The sequence below is a fragment of the Mus pahari genome, chromosome 17 (assembly GCF_900095145.1).
Source record: "Mus pahari chromosome 17, PAHARI_EIJ_v1.1, whole genome shotgun sequence".
Taxonomy (NCBI): domain Eukaryota; kingdom Metazoa; phylum Chordata; class Mammalia; order Rodentia; family Muridae; genus Mus; species Mus pahari.
In genome coordinates, this window is record NC_034606.1 from 26,700,580 (window position 1) to 26,718,625 (window position 18,046).

Consider the following 18,046-nt stretch of genomic DNA (forward strand, 5'->3'; position numbering starts at 1 on the left):
CTGCAACCCTATAGGTGAAACAACAATATGAACTAATCAGTACCCCCAAGCTTGTGCCTCTAGCTGCATATATAGCAGAAGGTGGCCTAGTCAGCCATCATTGGGAAGAGATTCCCCTTGGTCTTGCAAACTTTATATGCCCCATACAGGGGAACGCCAGGGCCAAGAAGTGGGAGTGGGTGGGCAGGGGAGCAGGGTGGAGGGAGGGTATAGGGGACATTCGGGATAGCATTTGAAATGTAAATGAAGAAAATATCTAAAAATAAGTTTAAAAATTTGAAAATGACTTAAAAAGATCTATCCCCAGGGTACACAGATGTTGGAGAGGCACACGATGTATGCTAACATTATCAGTCTTGGGGAGTGTAAACCAAATTCCTCCCCATATCCAGTAGGAGGCTGTTGTGAAAAAAAAATTAAAAAAAAAAAATAGAAGTTAAAATGTGTTGGCATTAATGTAGAGAAACTAAATCTTTTTTTTTCCTGCTAGTAGGAATTAAGATAGTATAAACTATGGGATATAGTTTGTGGTTCTTCAGAAAATTAAATATTACTCTGTCATCCAGTTATTTATTCCCTGTGTATTTAAACAAGTGAAGTAATGCAGATGTTCAAGCAGATATCGGGATACTCACATCCATAACTGCACTATCTGTTACAGCTTAAAGATGAAAGTGACTAAAATATTTATGAATGGATAAATATTTTATAGATAAACAAAATGTGACATCTCTATCACATGGACTATTGCTCAGCCTTCAAAAAGGAAGAAGATGCTGCCACATTCCCCTTAAAATGTGTGTCAGAGAGCCATATGAGTCTAAACTGTGAGGAGTTTTATATGCTTTTGCTTTATGTTTTTAGCCCCCTACCCTTGCCTTCAGGAGCTACCACAGTGACACCAATGACAATCAGCCTGAGCCTAAATGAATCTACAGACAGGAACCAGGCTTGAGCCCAAACCCTGCAAGGAGCCACAACCTACAACCGGAGCTCCAGAAAGAACCATGAAGGTGAACTCTGCTTAGGTCACATGATTTTCAGTAACACACAGTTGATGGACTAGGCTTCACCATGAGGGCTGAAACCATAGTTTGGGGGCCAGTTGTTCCGAAGCAGTGTTGTGTGGAAGGCTAATACTGTAAGATCAGAGGTTTGCTAATGGTCAGCTATCTGTGCTCCAGTAGAGGCAGGTATTCCTCTTACTGTCTGCCTCATCTGTTCTATAGCAACTCTGATCTCGGGCTCTCCACACTGTGTCTACTTCCCTGCCACTTCCTCCCTTTCTCCACATTTTGGGAGGAGGGGGCAGGGGGAGGGTTCAACTGTGTTTACATGGCTCTGGAACACTGGAAACCCTGGACCAGAGATTTTATTAGGTGTCCTTTAACAACTCGCCCATTGAGCCCCTAGGTAAGAGGACATGGCACTTGTCTGAGTGTCCACTGTCCTTCACAGTGTCCGGTGTCTAGTCTTATGTAAACTCATTTGTCTTGTCCTCATCATGAAGCTATTGTTGACTATTTTCTCAACTCAGCCATTATCAGAACTATAGTGTGGGCAAAAAAACGCGTTGTTTAAGACAAAATTGAACCATTATAATAAAGATTGATGCTTCCAGACCACTGTGTATGCTCGTTAAGATGAGCTAATAGTAGTAAACTCTTAGTAGTTAAAGTTTTCTAGAAGCTCATAAATGATCAATTAAATGAAAATTTAGTGAGTGTGCAGTTCAGATCCCAATGAACAAACATTTCTCCAAAACTCCAAAAGTAGCTTTCTTGGAGCAGTTTCTATCGATAAACTAACTCTACAGTGCATAGTTTTTTCATGGTTTGTTCTTGGTTTCCCCTTTCATGTACGATCCATCTCCCCACTCACCCAATTCTATGTCCTTTCTCTCTTTTTCTAGAAAGCAAACAAGCAAACAAAAGCAAGTCAGAATTTCAAAGAAAAAAACCCACAAGAAACATACAAGCAAAACCCATAAAAACACAGAATTGGAAGCCATAATATGCAGGCAAAAGACCAATAAGAAAGAAAAAAATGCCCAAATTAATATGAGAAAAAAAAAACTACAAAAAAAGTCATTGAGGTCATTTTTTATGTTGGCTATTTATCATTGGGCATGGGGTCTACCTGAAGTGTGGTTAATATACCCAATGAGAATCCTTTGGAGGAAAATATTTTTATCTTTTCATGCCAGTGTCAACTGCAGATAGCATCTTAGTTAAGGTTGGAAGCTCATGTCCTCTTACCCATCTCAGTACTGGGACTCTGTCTGGCTTGAACCTGTTCAGGCCCTGTACATGACTAATGTGATGTTGCCCCTAACCTTAAGTTTTACTAAGCAGGGCATTTATTCTTAACCTTTGCCTTTTAAGGCAATTGTGCAAGTCTAGGACTCAGAGAAGAGGAGATTTAGAGATCCATGAATCTTCATTTGCTGTTCTTGGGCATGCAATGTTGACCTCTTATTCTCTACTCCTCAGGGAACCAGCTGAGCCAGTGCTAATAGCCTTTAGCTCTTCATTGCCATAGCAGTCTTTCCTATGCAGACATTAGTTCCCAGGAATGACTTTGCTCCTCAGTTGGCCACTTTCATCATTCATCCAGTGACCAGCAATTAATATTCATTGTGAAGTCACAGGGCTCTTAGTCCCCTCAGTCCTTTATAAAGCAAGTATCTTTTGTCAGCAAGAGCACCAGCCCTGGTGTTTCACATCCAACATACATGTCATCTTATTTTAAATCATTTATCTTTTAGTCCTTTATTTTATACTTTTTATAACACACAAACACGTGGGCGAGCAAGAGTGTGTGTGTGTGTGTGTGTGTGTGTGTGTGTGTGTGCATGCGTGTGCATGTACACACACACACACACCTAAATCTAGTTTTCTCAGCTATAATGGCACTTCAATGTTTTGTTTTTGTTTTTGTTTTTTTTGTCTGTTTTAACTTTTGATGTTCCTCTCTAATAATTTATTCTGGTTCTAGTTTTAATGCTGGTCAAATCATTTTAATTAATTTCAACTTACAGATTGAAAAACTAATGTGAAATTTTAAAACAAAGTTAAACTTTATGTTTGCATGTAGCATTTTTAGAAGAGAGCTATGTAATCAATTCTTGTGAAAATCTGCCACATCACAGTTCACAGTAGTATCCTTTATTATTTTTAATCTGACTAGAATATTTATTGTGTTTGTGGACATTCTAATGAACACTCTGGTAGGCAGGAAATTCAAATCTAGATAATTTTCCAGCCCTGCCTGTGGCAAGTGGCTGAGTGTGGGAAGAATCTAGGACAATTCGTATACTTCACACCCTCCTTTCGGATGATATGTGCATCCCTGGCTCTAAGGCAACCAAGTGCTCTGAAACAAAACAAGGCACACTCTGGGTAAGAAGAACATAGTATGTGAAGTGAAAATTCTGTTGTTTTACAAATAAATAGTATGTGGGCCACACATATCCATGTCTCTTCTATGGGTCCTAGACTTGTAGGGCTCCCTTAAAAGACAGATCTAAAGAATGTATGTTATGGCCTCCATCTCGAACTCAGAAGCAATCTGCAATTGTTTACTAAGTGTATACACACATTTAGTTTCCACCAAGGGAGTCTTGCTGGGAAAACCAACTACTCTGTGTACTATTAGCTTTTATTTTCCTGTGTAACTGTTCTTTTTCCTCTTGGAGGCTTCATGCTTCTGGCTGCTAAACTAGGCCTAGTCCTGGAAGCTTCTAGCTTCTGGGCAATCTAATCCAGACCTAAAATGATTTCAACTTCTGAGACTTGCTGCTGAATAAGCTCACCCTTTCTAGTTCTTTCTGATTTTTGGCTAGTTGATTCAGCTCAACTCTTCTGGTTCATACTCCTCTCCAAACTGACTGGTTCAGTCTGATTCATTCTCTCTCTCTCTCTCTCTCTCTCTCTCTCTCTCTTCCTCTCTCTCTCTTTCTCTCCCTGCCTCTTCTGAATTGTTCTGCTTGACCTCATACTAATTTGGGCAATACATGCTAATCTATCAGCTCCTTTTCATTCTGTTTTCTCCTGTGTCTAGCTTTTTCTCTCTTCAACCTGTCTCTGTACAGCTCTTCTGGTAAAACTCCCTTCTTTTCTCTCTCAATGCTGCACTCTTACATAGCCTCTTTTTCCTTTTTCTTCTCATGAGAGTTGGGCCTGTCCTATTCTGTCAAATCTTTCTGTGATTCATTACCTTACCTGCCACTCAATTAGACATCACTTTCAAACATGGGGGTTTCCTTCTACAAACTAACTTTACCTTCATTATTTGGAATTAAAGGTGTGTGCTAAGGACATGTCTGTATTCCAGTGAGAGGGATTAAAGGTGTATGCTAAGGGAGAGTCACACTACAACTAGAAACAGTTTTTCTTTGTCAGTAAATAACACAAATTTGTTGTCCTGCAACAACTCTTAAGGGTGGGTTGTATGACCAGGAATAGATGGCCAACAGAAAACAAACTCAACAGTATCTTTGGAGGTGCTATGTCTCTGAATGTCATGTCAAGGTTTTATTGCCTTAAAAAAACTATCTCCATTTAATGTTATTTATATTCATATTTTTTATTTTGCCCTATAGTTCTTTGTGTATATATTATGGCTTCAGGTTTATGGAAATCCTGAATGTGTGAATGACTGGGTTTCTAATTCTTGTGCCCTTTCTTGGGTTCTTGTCCTTCTGTTTTGTTTTGTTAGCTGATTTGTTAGCTTTTACTTTACCTATTTTATTAGTATCCCTTAGAAGCCTATTTGATTTCTAATGAAAAACAGAAAGCAGCGCATCTGGATGGGAGCGGAGGTGGGGAGGAGCTGGGAGTAGAGTGAGGAGAAACTCTAAGCAGGATAGATTATTTGATTTTTAAAGTCTCTTTTTTAACAAAGGGGGAAGAAAAGAAAAAATAATGTATGTCACATTTAGTAAGCTTAGATATTAGAGAAAGAAATACCTGCTATTCTAAAACTCAGAGCCATCAAATTAGAGTTCACAGTCAGAAACATAGCAATCATGGCTTCCTTATTAATTTTCATCCCCCTTTTTTGTATCTACTGTATATTCTGTATATTATCTCCCTTTTGTCCAGCTGAAGTGTCATTTCCTCTGAGCCCTCTCATGTTACAGCCCAATTGTAGAGTTATTTATTTTATCAACCTTCTACAACCTGGTCATAAAGAACTCAGAACATCTGAAAAAATGAGTATCCTTTAGCCACTGTTTCCACCGCTATACATTTGTAGCACACGTATACCATGTTGCCTGCCCAGAATTGATTTGCCGATTATCCAGAGAAAACATCAGGGCTCCAATCTGAGGACTTGATGCTCCTTCCTTGACAAAGTTGATCATCTGGTCTTTTCCCTCTTCGCATTTGAATCTCTAGTGGGGTGATCAAAATACGGAAAGTGGTAAAATTTTTTAATAAACAAATGTAATAAACAAAGTCTTTTGTAATAAACAAATGCCAGGTTATGTTAAATATTAAGAAAACTGATCATCATAATTCTGGTACTTGGTATTTGTTTGACCCCCCACAACACTTTCTATCACCCTGTGACAATAACTTAAAACTACGCTGAAAAAACTTATATCTAATCAATTGGTGCTGCTGACTGGTGCATCGCCCTATTCGACATGCTACATTTTGTTCAACTAATTAATTCAATATCAGGTGGGAAAATATACATACTAAAAATGTGCACTGGAAGACATCATGCGAGCATAAAACTATTTTAGGAACTCCTAAAGCTTAAGGAAGAGAGCCTTCATGATAAATATGATCCTGTCATTCTCTCCTAAATCCTCTAGGGGAAACCTTTACTAAAACATCTCTCCATTTTCCTTTCCCAAGCCTCCTTTCACCTTAGTGTTTTATGTTGATGGTTACCCTTTTCCCTCAATATAGACTGCCTCTCAGTCTAGAAACATCCTCACTCTCTAGTCACGTGGTTTATGGGCCTTCTCCATCTTGCATTATTATAGAAGAGAACTCATTTCTCATAGATTGACAGCATCTAAATCCATACGGGGACTGTGTCTGATTCAGTTCACCATCCCCAAACTGATTTCATAGAGCTGACCATGAGAATCAACAAGGACTGCTCTTCTTTTGCAGAAATAGCACCATGCCCTCTTACTGGCTATTGAACAATGGGTGAAAGTGGCCTGTGTTGGCCATTGTCACATTGCAATTTGGCAACATTACCTGTGGGGTGATTTTGTGAGGTAGACAACGGTATTATTTCTCATAATAGATCACAGAGAGCACAATCCTAGAGGCATGTTGGACTACTCTGCTGTCATTGATCCTTAATTCCAGAGACATCTAGATCTGTTAAGGCTGTGTCTGTGAGTGAACCAGTCTTCCTCCACATGGAAAATCTCTAGTCCAACAAGGGTACCATTTGCAGAAGATTATATAGAATTTTGATACAGGGTCTCTATGTATCCCTGACATTCCTAGAACTTACTCTACAGACAAGTAGTTTGTCTTTTATTTTATGATACTCCCCCATCTTATGCATTCTAAACACTGGGATTATAAGCATGAGCCACCATACCTGGTCCCAGAGTTCTTTTAAAGTTAAGATGAAAGAAAGAAACTTATGAAGTGATTGCTATGTGAGCCACAGCTGTGTCTGATGTGTTTATGAATATGAGCTCATTAGTCCGGATATGCTACAGATAAAGTGACCAAGGCTCAGAAAAGAGAGAGGGCTAGATTAAGATCTCATACCTATAGAATAGGGGCAACTCAGGTCTGTCTAATTGAGCCTCATGCTCTTTCTATCCCTTACTTCTGGAGAGCTAATCTGTAAAATTCCACTCCAGCCTCTTGATTAAATCTCCATGGAAACTTACCCTTGACTTTTATGATCTGAGGCACAATGACAAATGGCTAGGAAGAAATAAAAAATCATCTTTAATCATCTCTAAAGCTGTAAGCTGCTCCAGTGGTTTTTGGGAACAGCAATTGGAGGACAGGATAAAACCTGGCAGAGTAACATCAGTAAGGATAACAGAGCAGAGAAGTCAGTCAGTGGCTGTATGAAGAATGCTAGCAGGTCCTGGACAGAGAGGCAACAATGTGTGCTCAGAGGCATCAACATTTCACATTTGGTCTCCTTATCAGTCTAGACACCTTGAGGCCATTTAGAGACATTTTTCAAGTTATCAGCTTGACAATCTTTTCCTGGAGGAAAGACATTTGGGAATTCCCAAAGCAAAATGGAAGCTCTCCTCTAAATAACAAAGATGACTAGCAAGCTTATTGCCACTCATTGTTTCAGAAATATGTATCTATGTATGTGTGTGTATGTGCACAAGCACACATGTGTTTATGTCTGTCTCTCTCTTTCTCTCCTTCTTCTTTTGTTCTCTCTCTGTTTTCTGTTTGTCTGTTTGTGTGTCTATGCCTATCTGTCTCTTTCATTTCTCTCTCTCTCTGAATCTGAGTGTCTGTCTCTTTCTCCGTCTCTGTCCCTCTTCGCCCCTGTGAGGGTGTGTGTATCTGTGTGTTCTGTGTGCTGTTCCCCAGTTCCCTACTCTTATTTTCTGTCCCAAAAGATAGAGTGCTTTGGCTACTTTATGAGATACCCCACTGTATGTTTTCATTCCTAATAATGAGTCCAAAGTGGGGGCCTTCAGCCCATTCAGGAACTGATAGAAAGTGCTCAATCGGTACTCAAAATACATAAAGAAACTCCCCCCCCCCCCAGCTTTTGCTCAATTCCTTTATAGCTTCACAGGTTCTATACCTCATTCCCACCAGTGTTTGTCCTAGTGAGAATATCTGCATTATCATGACATTTCTTTCATAGCACGTCATAAAATCACACTCCATGATGATTTAAATTGAAAATGTACGTATTGTTTTTAAATATTTGTTTAGTGATCATTTCTTTGTAAATTTGTAACTGGACCACAACACTGGACACACAAAAAAATATTGAATAACTAAAATGAGTGACACTCAACCTGATGTCTTTACTCCTCCAGTGAAGTAAGGTTAGTTCCTCTGTGTCGTTCTTGCCTTCAGCTTTACCATTGACTTTTACAGCTGGGAGAGATCTTAGGCAGCCTTTCTTCTAAAACACTCATCATTCAGAAGAGGGCTGTGACTCAAATTAGTTAAGTTACTACTGAGATCCTACTGAGATAGGTGTGTGGCTCTACCTATCACATCAGAGCAGCGGCATTTTAAGAAGCATCGTTGTTGTTGTTGTTTCTGGGAGCTCTTTCAGAGTGTTGGGAGCTCTCTTTCCTCTGTGTCCTGGTACTCAAAATTTCATCTTCTCCTTTATAACAATCTTCTCCTTTTATTTACCCCCTCTTTCCTCCCCTGTTCCAATTTTTTGACATTATTATTGCTGTTTTTCTCTAGGTACAGGGAACAAATTTTATGCCCTCCAGGAGTCTCCTATGTGTTGTTTACAGTTGGAATATGTAAGGAGACATAGACTTTTCCTATCGCATTAAGCCTTCCATTTTAAGGTACAGCATTTGAAGTGATTAATGAATATACTAGAATTTAAACTTACGTGCAAATCCTTGCTGTACCAATCTTAACTCACCCCAGTTTCCTCAGTTCCTAGGCCAGACCTTAATGCGCAATAAATAGTCTGGCAATGAATGTACTCTCCATCAGTGAATTTATATCTTCTCCATAAGAATAAAATGTCCTCACTCCTGTTAGACTGATAAATATTCAAAAGTCTGACTGCAGATAAAGGTAGGACTTGCCTGATGTGGTAAATGTGTTTCTAAAGAATTAAATTGAATTACTTTTAAGTGTGCTAAGAAGATTGCTATTTAAAGGGCTCATTTAGTGAATCTTTTCATGAAGCAGAGAACGTGATTACAAAAGTAAGCATTGCTTATCCCTGTCAGCTTCTAAGGCTGCTAGAGCCATCAGAGCCTCAGGGGGTTGAGTGTATCTTCTGGTGTGAGGGACACGTGTGGAGCAGTTCTCACTGGATTTGGGGGAAGATGAAACACAAGGTGGGTATATTAGTTCTATGGAACCTGGAAGACAGATTCAGACTTCTGAATACGGAGCTGTCTCATGGACATCACCCTTCTGAAACAGCATCTTCTTTTGCTTTGAGGAAATCTAGTATGGATACATTGCCCCTGAAATGCCTGTGTGACAGACAGAATGTCAGGATTGGAAGGGATTCTAATCCAACTCTTAGGGTGTGACTAAGGAAAAGAAGGTCCAGGTGGTAAGGAACCTGGCCAAATGGAAAAGGAAAAACTACTGATAAACTAGACTACACACAGACCTTAGGACTCAGACCGGGGCTCTGTCTATTTGTGGACTGATTTTCTTCTACTGAAGTTAACCAATTCCAAGATTCAGATTGACTTATTATATAAAGCATCTGAGATGACAACATAAACTATAAAATCAGAAGATCTACAATTCAGTGTAAGCCCATATATAAAATTTCAGTGACTTTATACTACCTCTGGGTACCTCAGTTTCCTTAACTTAAAAATATATAACCATGGTAGAACCATTCTTAAAGTGTGGGTATCTTTCTTATGAAGGGATGCCAATGGGAAACTTGTATGAGAGCCAGGGACTTAGAGACTCATTAGTAGTGTCATTCATGATGATGACAATAATGAATGAGGTTGGATTAGCATCTCCTTTTAATTTTGATATTCTGTCACACAATAATTTTAGGAACAATTATCCATACTAGATTTCCGCAAAGCAAAATAACATGCTGTTTCAGAAAAGTGATGCCAAAGAGATGTATTCAGAGGTCACAATTTCTCTTAAAGATGATGATTATGATGATGATGATGATGATGATGATGATGATGATGATGATGATGGTCCTACTGCTGCTGCTGAATGTAGTGATAGATCCTTTTATATCTCCTTTGATATTCCTTCCTTTCTTAGATAAAACGAGTGCATGTTTATTTTCTCTCCTCCAAAAATAGCCACAAGTAAATATTGTTTGGCACTTAATTAGAAATCAGAAAAGAACACTGAAATAACTCCCTAGAAAGAGGTTGTTTTAACACTTGAATATAATAGAGAGAAAAAGTGCTACTTTTAAACTTCTTAATACTTAAGTTGAAGCTCATGTTCCCAGTCCATTTGAGGTGATGTCTAGCTCCTGCATTAGAAAAACTACTGGATAGATTTGTTTGTTATCTCTCCCAGTTATCTTCTCATCTGTCTTAAGAGCAAATAAACCTTGAGGCCCCAAATTTATAGCTGACAGAAAAGAAAAAGGAGGAGGATGAAGGGAAGGAGGAGGGAAGGAGAAGGGGGAGAAGGAGGAGGGGAGGAGAAAGGAAAGGATGAGGAAGGGATGGAGAAAGAGAAGGAAGGAGAGGAGAAAGAGGAATAGGAGAAGGAGAGGGAAAGGGGGAGGAGAGGAGGAGGAAGAAGAAGAGGAGAAGGAGGAGGAGGAGGAGGAGGAGAAGAAGAAGAAGAAGAAGAAGAAGAAGAAGAAGAAGAAGAAGAAGAAGAAGAAGAAGAAGAAGAAGAAGAAGAAGAGAAAGAAAGAAAGNGAAGAAGAAGAAGAAGAAGAAGAAGAAGAAGAAGAAGAAGAAGAGAAAGAAAGAAAGAAAGAAAGAAAGAAAGAAAGAAAGAAAGAAAGAAAGAAAGAAAGAAAGAAAGAACTTAAATTCAGTTCCTAGCAAAGGTGAGTAAAGCATTCTATAAATTTTAGTGCTCATAATGCTGACTTCCAACTTATGTTTGGTCGTCTCTCTCTGCCACCCTTTAATAGATGTAGGACAGAAGACAGGAAGCTTTGAAATGAGCAAGCCTCTATATGCTATATAGTTCCCAGGTGAGCATACTTTTAAGACTGATGTTTCTTACATATTTCATATTTGATCTTGTCCATTGTCATTTTGAAGACCACTAGAGTGACTACTAGAGTAATGACTGAGATATGTTTCCTCCTGGTATCTGGAATGCAGTATGCAGAATTAGATGACTCATTGACTCATATGCAACCCATCAACAATATGCCTGTTTTGTTAACTGTTCTCTTGCTCTGGAGAAACACCATGACATGACAACTTATAAAAGAAAGCATTTACTATGTGACTTGCTTAGAGTATCGGGCTGAGTCCACAGCCATTCTGATGGGGAATAATGCACCAGACGGTCAAGCATGGTGCTGAAAAAACATGTCTTATCTTCAGGTTGGATGCAGATAGAGGAGGGGAGGGAACGAAGGATGGAGGAAGGGAGGGAGGGAGGGAGAGAGAGAGAGAGAGAGAGAGAGAGAGAGAGAGAGTTCAGACTGGAACTAATGAGGGTTTTGAAACTTCAAGGTCACCCCCAGTGACATGTATCCTTCAATAATGCCATACCTCCAAATTTTTTCTTATCAGTTCTACCAACTGGAGATACATCATGGAAATATATGAGCCTATAGGGCTATTCTCATTCAAACCACATGGTATCCCAGGATGAGGAATGATTAACTAGTCATATAACTGCTCACCAAGTCCAGCCAATGGCACCATCCCTGCCTGAGTCCAGGCACCTTCCATCTTTCTCCTGTGTTATCCTTCCATCACACTGCATCTGAGATCAGGGCTCATCCCTAGGCTGTCTTCTAGTTGGTGTTATGGATGCCACTTTTTTTGTGGGTTGAGCACCCTCATAGAAACAGGAAGGTGGGAGGATGGGATAGGCTGTTTCCAGAGGGGAAACAGGGAAAGGGGATACCATTTGAAATGTAAATAAAATACCCAATTAAAAAAAAAAAGAAATGAAAGCAAAATGAACATATGAAGAAATGCAGACATTCTAAGAGAGAGAAGTCTCCAGGTCATGGAACAAAAGGATGGCCATCATACACACACACCAGGCAACCTCTGGATGCCTGGACGTATGCTAAATTCCCAGGAAAGGAGCAACAGGAAATTTCCAGATTATTATCTTTTTCCACCCCCTCTGTTATCTCCTTTCCTTGAATTGGCCCAGTAGGTTTATTTTTTTCTTTAGACAGTCTTCTGAAATCCATGTATCAAACTCTCCCATGGACTATGTTTTGGTAAGCCCATTTTTGTTGCCAGTCTTGGTTTATTTCCAGGAAAAGCCACATTCACTCTTTAAAGGATATGCTCACAAATTAAAACCATAAAGATTTTCTTGGCATCCTCTGGCTAGCTAAATCACTCACCAGTGTTGTCTTCTTTCTCTTACAGTTCGTCTTGTATTAGAGCTTTCTGTAAACTCAGCCTCAGCCCTTCCTCAAATGTGCAAGATTCACAGTAACTGGGAGATAATCTTTGTCTTTTCATTGCCAATTCTACATACAAGGAAGTGACTGAGGAACATGTACCTATCCAGAGGATCAGATTTCAGCCTAAGTTGATGGATCTTGTCTTCTCCTCAGGAAACTCTTCTTACCTGGTCCATTTTCATGGACCCATACCCAACACTGCATTAGCACACCTCAATGTGCTTGCAAGATGCAATGAACAAGTGAACTCCGGTGAGGGGTTAAGAAGACTGGACCACAGGGTTATATGTTCGTAATCTTTACTTATTTGTAAAATAACTTTTGTATATAGTCAGTAAAACTCAATATACCCAGCAAGAGAAAGTATATGACACATGGTACTCTATTTCATCAGGACAATGAAATTTGTGAAAGTGTTTACAAGACAATGGAACTCCATCATTGCTTATATTGAGTGTGTCAGTAAGAACTAGATGGGCTGGGATGTATGCACTGTTTGTATAATTTTTCTGGCATCTTCTTTTTTGTCACGTATGACTGTGTGGCTGTAGTGGTGAATTCTAGAAAGAGTATCTTGGTGGGTCGGAGGCAGAAAAAGTATCATAAGCCAAAGCATATAAAATTTCTCTACACTTTGACTACTGTCTTCTTTTGGACAAGTTGGGTCCCAGGAGAAAAGTTTTAAAAAATGCAAATTACAATTTTGGGCTAAAAGCTTTTATCTGGAACACAGACTGATGGCGGGGGGTGCAGTGGGGATATCAGTCCTGAGAAGTAGTAGAATCATATCACAAGTTTCTTTCTCCATCAAAGCGATGCTGCTGCTTGCTTCCTGCTCATGATCTCTCTATGTGCTGGCTTTCTCCATCCCGATGTGTCCTCAGACTGTTTCCAAGCGATGTTTCTGAAATGTAATTCCAGTTGCCACGGACTTTCTCACCACCAGTTGCTCACTACTTCAAAGCTTCAGCCTGTCAACCTTGTCCCTGCTTGGACCACTTCAGCTCATCAAGGGGCAGGGCTCTTCACATCTCTGCACCTTAGGCAAAGCTGTCTTCTGGGTGGAAGCTATTCCTCCTCTCCTCACTCTCCTCTTCTTGTTTGTGTGATCAACAGACTCACCTTCTAGTGTGGCCTTCCCTAAGCAACCACACCTCACACCTCTCCTTGCAGACATCTCTGCCTATGGATTTGCCCTCTCCCTAGCTTATAGATGTTGTTTGTGAGTCTCTCTGCTTGTTTGTCACACATTCTACAGCCTGGTTCATGGTGGGTAAGAGTAATGCTTAATAACTGACTGAATCAGCTCAGGTAAGTAAATGTGTCTAGGCTGTAGAGTGAACTGATTTATCCTGGTTAAAAGTTGAAACACATTGGTTCCCCAAGAGAAAAATGTTCTTGAGGTATCCCTAAATACCAAGAATTTGGCCTTCAGGTTATGAACAAGATCTAGGATATGTGGTGGTTTTGTTGCTGGTGTTATTGTGTTCACAAAATGTGGGTCTTCATGGAGCTGAGCAATTTGACTGGAATAGAATGATTGCATCCTACCTGGCTAAAACCAAAAGTCAGCAAATAACTGTTTCCCAGTGAGTATTAGCAGCCTCTTTCTTGCAGTGTCATGAGAAGAGTACACATGAAGTGTCAGTGGCCTTTCGGCAACCTTTTCAGAAGGATCCTGGTACTTTTGTATCAATCACTCTGACCTAGAGTTTAGTGATCCCTGCTCTCTCTCCCTTCCTTCCTATCTGATATATAGATTTAAAAAAAAGGATAAATGACAGACAATAATAGGATATTTCTGTCCCATGTCCTTTGCCTAAAGATGTCAATTTTTCTGATTCCAGCTTTCTCCTCACACCTTGAGTTCCTTTAGCTGTGTTCTCATAGTATGGAACCTTTCCCTTTTCTAGATGTGTCTCATTAGAGAAGGTTGATTTATTGACCCACATTTGTGCCTACTGCTTTCTTCCTCTGGCGGGGAACATACAGTATAGGGATTGGGCCACACTAGTAACTCATGTATGGTCAGCACAAGGCCAGTGTACCTGGCTGAGCCAAGCAGTACATGGAAGTCCTGATCATACACCACATACATGAAGAAGTGCCCATATGAATATGGAATAAGAATTTGGTAATAATGGGAGTGAGTGGACAGGTGTGTAAATGGTTGTTCCTGTGAACATATATATTTCTGTCCCATTCCGGCTGTCTTCATCCTAGCCTGGCCAATTCATAAGAGTATGCTTTGAACACTTGCTAAAACTCTTGGCAAACACTTCTACCAGCACTGAACATTTCTCAAGATCTACGTTGGGTTGGATTGGTTGTCTTATGAAAACAACAGGTGAGGTCCTTTCGCCCCACCCCTAGAAAACATGAGGAAACAAGGAGAAAGGCTTGTGGGTGGCAGATTTCACTTCCCTTGGTTATGATTGGCAGCCACAGGCAGGTGGGCACAGCAACAGGCAGGTGGGAGCAGTGGTAGGCAGTACACCCACCTATTATTACTGCCTGGGCTGGCTGCTTTTACATCAACTTGACACAGGCTGAAAGAAGGGAGCTCAATTGAGAAAATGCCTCCATAATATTGGCCTGTAAGGTGTTTCCTCATTATCATTGATGGGGGCAGGCCTAGCCCATTGTGGGTGGTGCTATCCTTTGGTTGGTGATTCTGGATTATATAAGACAGCAGGATGATGGGCAGCCATGATGACCAAGCCAGTAAGAAGCACTCCTCCATGGTCTCTGCATCAGCTCCTGCCTCCAGGCTCTTTTCCTGTTTGAGTTTGTGTCTTGACTCCCTTGGAAATGTAAGCTAAATAGACCCTTTCCTACTCAAGGAGCTTTGGTGTTTCACCACAGCAATCGTAACCCCAACTAAGACATTTGGTACCAGGATGGTGGGGTACTGCTGTGACAAACCTGATCATGTCGTTTTGAGGAGGACTGTGGAAGGATTTTGGAAGGTTGGGCTAGAGTGTTGAGAGCTCAGGGAGGTGTTCGGTGGGAGCTTGGAAGATAAGAATGTTGAGAGCAGTGGAGAAGATGGAGGCCTGGCTTGTGATGTTTCCGAGGGAAGCAAAGACTCTACTGGATCCTTTGTGTGAAGAATCTGTGGTATCTGGACTGCTGGGGCTGCAGAATTGGCTGTGATTAAAAAGAGACCAGAACCGTTAAAGCAAAACCTTTGCTTTGCTTTGCTGGGACAATAGATGCGGATCAGATGAGACTTAAGAATCAGTCTTGATTAAGAAGAGACTAGTATCACTGAGGTGAAATCTACTAGGAAGTTATTTCCTTGGGGTAAAGACACAGACACTGTGTGCCAGAAGCAGCCAACGTTGTGCCTTGTGCTAGCAGCCAGACTCGGAAGAGAGTAAGAGCCACCCAGACCCAGCTGGTACTTGTTTTGAAGATATTAAGGGGTCAAGGAGAGCAGCTGCCGTTTGGCACTGTGTGGCAGGGCTAGAGACCCTAAACAGAACCTAAAAGAGGATATTGGTGAAAGGGCAACCCAGGTGCAGCAGGGGGCCCTAGCGGTTTGGGAAGTGCCAATACCATGGGATGACGACCAAGAACAGCAACCACTGTGCAGCAGAGCCAGCTGTAGCCTTTAAGAAAAGCTGTGAGGGCTGCAGTGGGAAGAGCTCAAGAAGTGACCCCAAGCCCTTTGGAGGAGTTCAGAGGAAGGTAAGCGAATCCCATAGAATTGGACATTTCACTTTGGAACCTGGTTTTGCTTTGTTAAAATTGTGCCTGTGTCTGGTTCTTCCCTCTTAAAGAAAGAAAGTAGTTGATTTAATTTTGATTTTACAGGAGCCCATCACTGAGAGACTTTGAATTTTAAAAGACTTTAAAAACCCTTTCCTCCCCAAGTTGCTTTGGTCATCATGTTTCATCATAGTCACAGGAACCCTAACTAAAACACAGGCATTGAACAGGTCTTGGGTTTCCAGGTCAATAATCTTAGACCTTTTGCAGCTTTTATAAAGTCTGATGAGGTTGGGGTTCCTCAGGACAGGACTGCTGATGTGGCAGCTTCCAAGTAGCCCTAGATACATAGATTGCTCAACAGTTGTTAGTAGCCACTGTTACAGCTTTGAGCCCTTGGCCGCAAATCTTGATAGCTCTTTGGAACCCTTCCAGTGATCAGGACCCATGGTTTCTCTCCTCTGACTTCTGAGCATCCTTCATTCTTCTGCAGTCTAAACTCCTCTCTTGCTATTTTATGCTTCAGCTGCCGTTCTTCCTGCCTTCACCACTCTGAAGCCAGAGCAGGAAGTTTCTTTTCCAGTTGTCCCAAAGCCAGCTACCATTCTCCCTTCACAAACCCGCTCTACCTTTATGGGTTCTGATGTTGCAACTCCAGGGAAGCCATCGACTGAGAGTCTTTCACCGAGTGACCTGAACAACCTCATTTTATACTCCAGAACGGTCACAGCTACTGAGGCTTGCATTTGAATCAAGCAAAGCTTTACCTGCTCAGTCGGCCCTAGGCAAAGCCGTCTCTTTTCTGACTATGAAGAGAAAGTGTTCTATTACTATCTGTCATAAGTAACAAAGGTTACAAAGTCATCTTTCAATCTAGCACCTCAGGCTGAGGCTTGAGCTCAGCACTTGCCTTCAGGAACAGGGCAAACTGTAACATCTTTGAACTTCTTCCTCAAGGCATCTGTGGAGTGTTTCAGGTGGGTTGCATTAGTATGGGAATAGTCCAGCTGGCTTTTGACCATCAACCTGTACATTCAAGGCAGCTAGGGGAGCAAAGGGAAGACCCAAAAACTGCTAACTGGGATATCAAATTGCTTCATCTCTCACAGCCTTTACTTATTAAAGACAAGAGAACATCAGAAAGCATGCACACAAGAACAGAAAGAGCTTCATTAGTGCTGATAGTGGTTTTAACAGTTAAACAGTATGAGCACTGTGTTAGCCATTTGTCCATCACCCCAGGGAAAGACACATTCACCATTCACCCATCTGTCCCACAAGTAATACACAGGAGCATTTGGAACATGTCTTTCAAAAGTTAGACTATTTTTTTTTTCCTGAAAAATGTAGGCAAACCCCGAAGAAGTGTATGCTCTCTGTTCTGTAGCTGAGAGCTGCCATTCCAGGTTATTGCTAAAGACAGGCTCCAAAGCCTTCAAATAAATGGAATCATTTCATGTGTCCTCTTCTTATTGGTTTATTCTTAGTGCTTAACTTAAAGTACAAAATCCTTTCCTTGGGTTGCGTATCTGCTAGGATTCTACAGATAAATAAATACATATAATAACATATATACACATGCAGATGCAAGGAGAAATATTTTAAGGACCTCTTCATGTGCTTATGTGTCTTTGGCAAGTGAGATATTTGTAGGTGCACTGGCAATCAGGGGTGAGCCAACATTGTCATTCATGTTCAAAGGCTATCTTAAGAAGATTACTCTCTTGCTCATGGGAGGTCAGATTTTTGTTCTGTTTTGACGTCAACTGATTAGATGGGGCTCAATCACGTTATGGAAGGCAAACTGCTTCCCTCACAGGGCACAAGCCTATGTGTTAATCTCATCTAAAAGCCTTCTCAGTAGACGATCCAGAACTCTTTTGGATACATGTTGAAATGAAGGCTCAGCCCTCCAGTCTTAGAGATAGCAAGTAACTCGGTATCTCAGTTCCTTCCAAAGTAAGTAGATGACAGATAGGTAGACAGGTACATAGATAGATAGATAGATAGATAGATAGATAGATAGATAGATAGATAGATAAATAGATAGATGGATAGATAGATAGATAGATAGATAGAT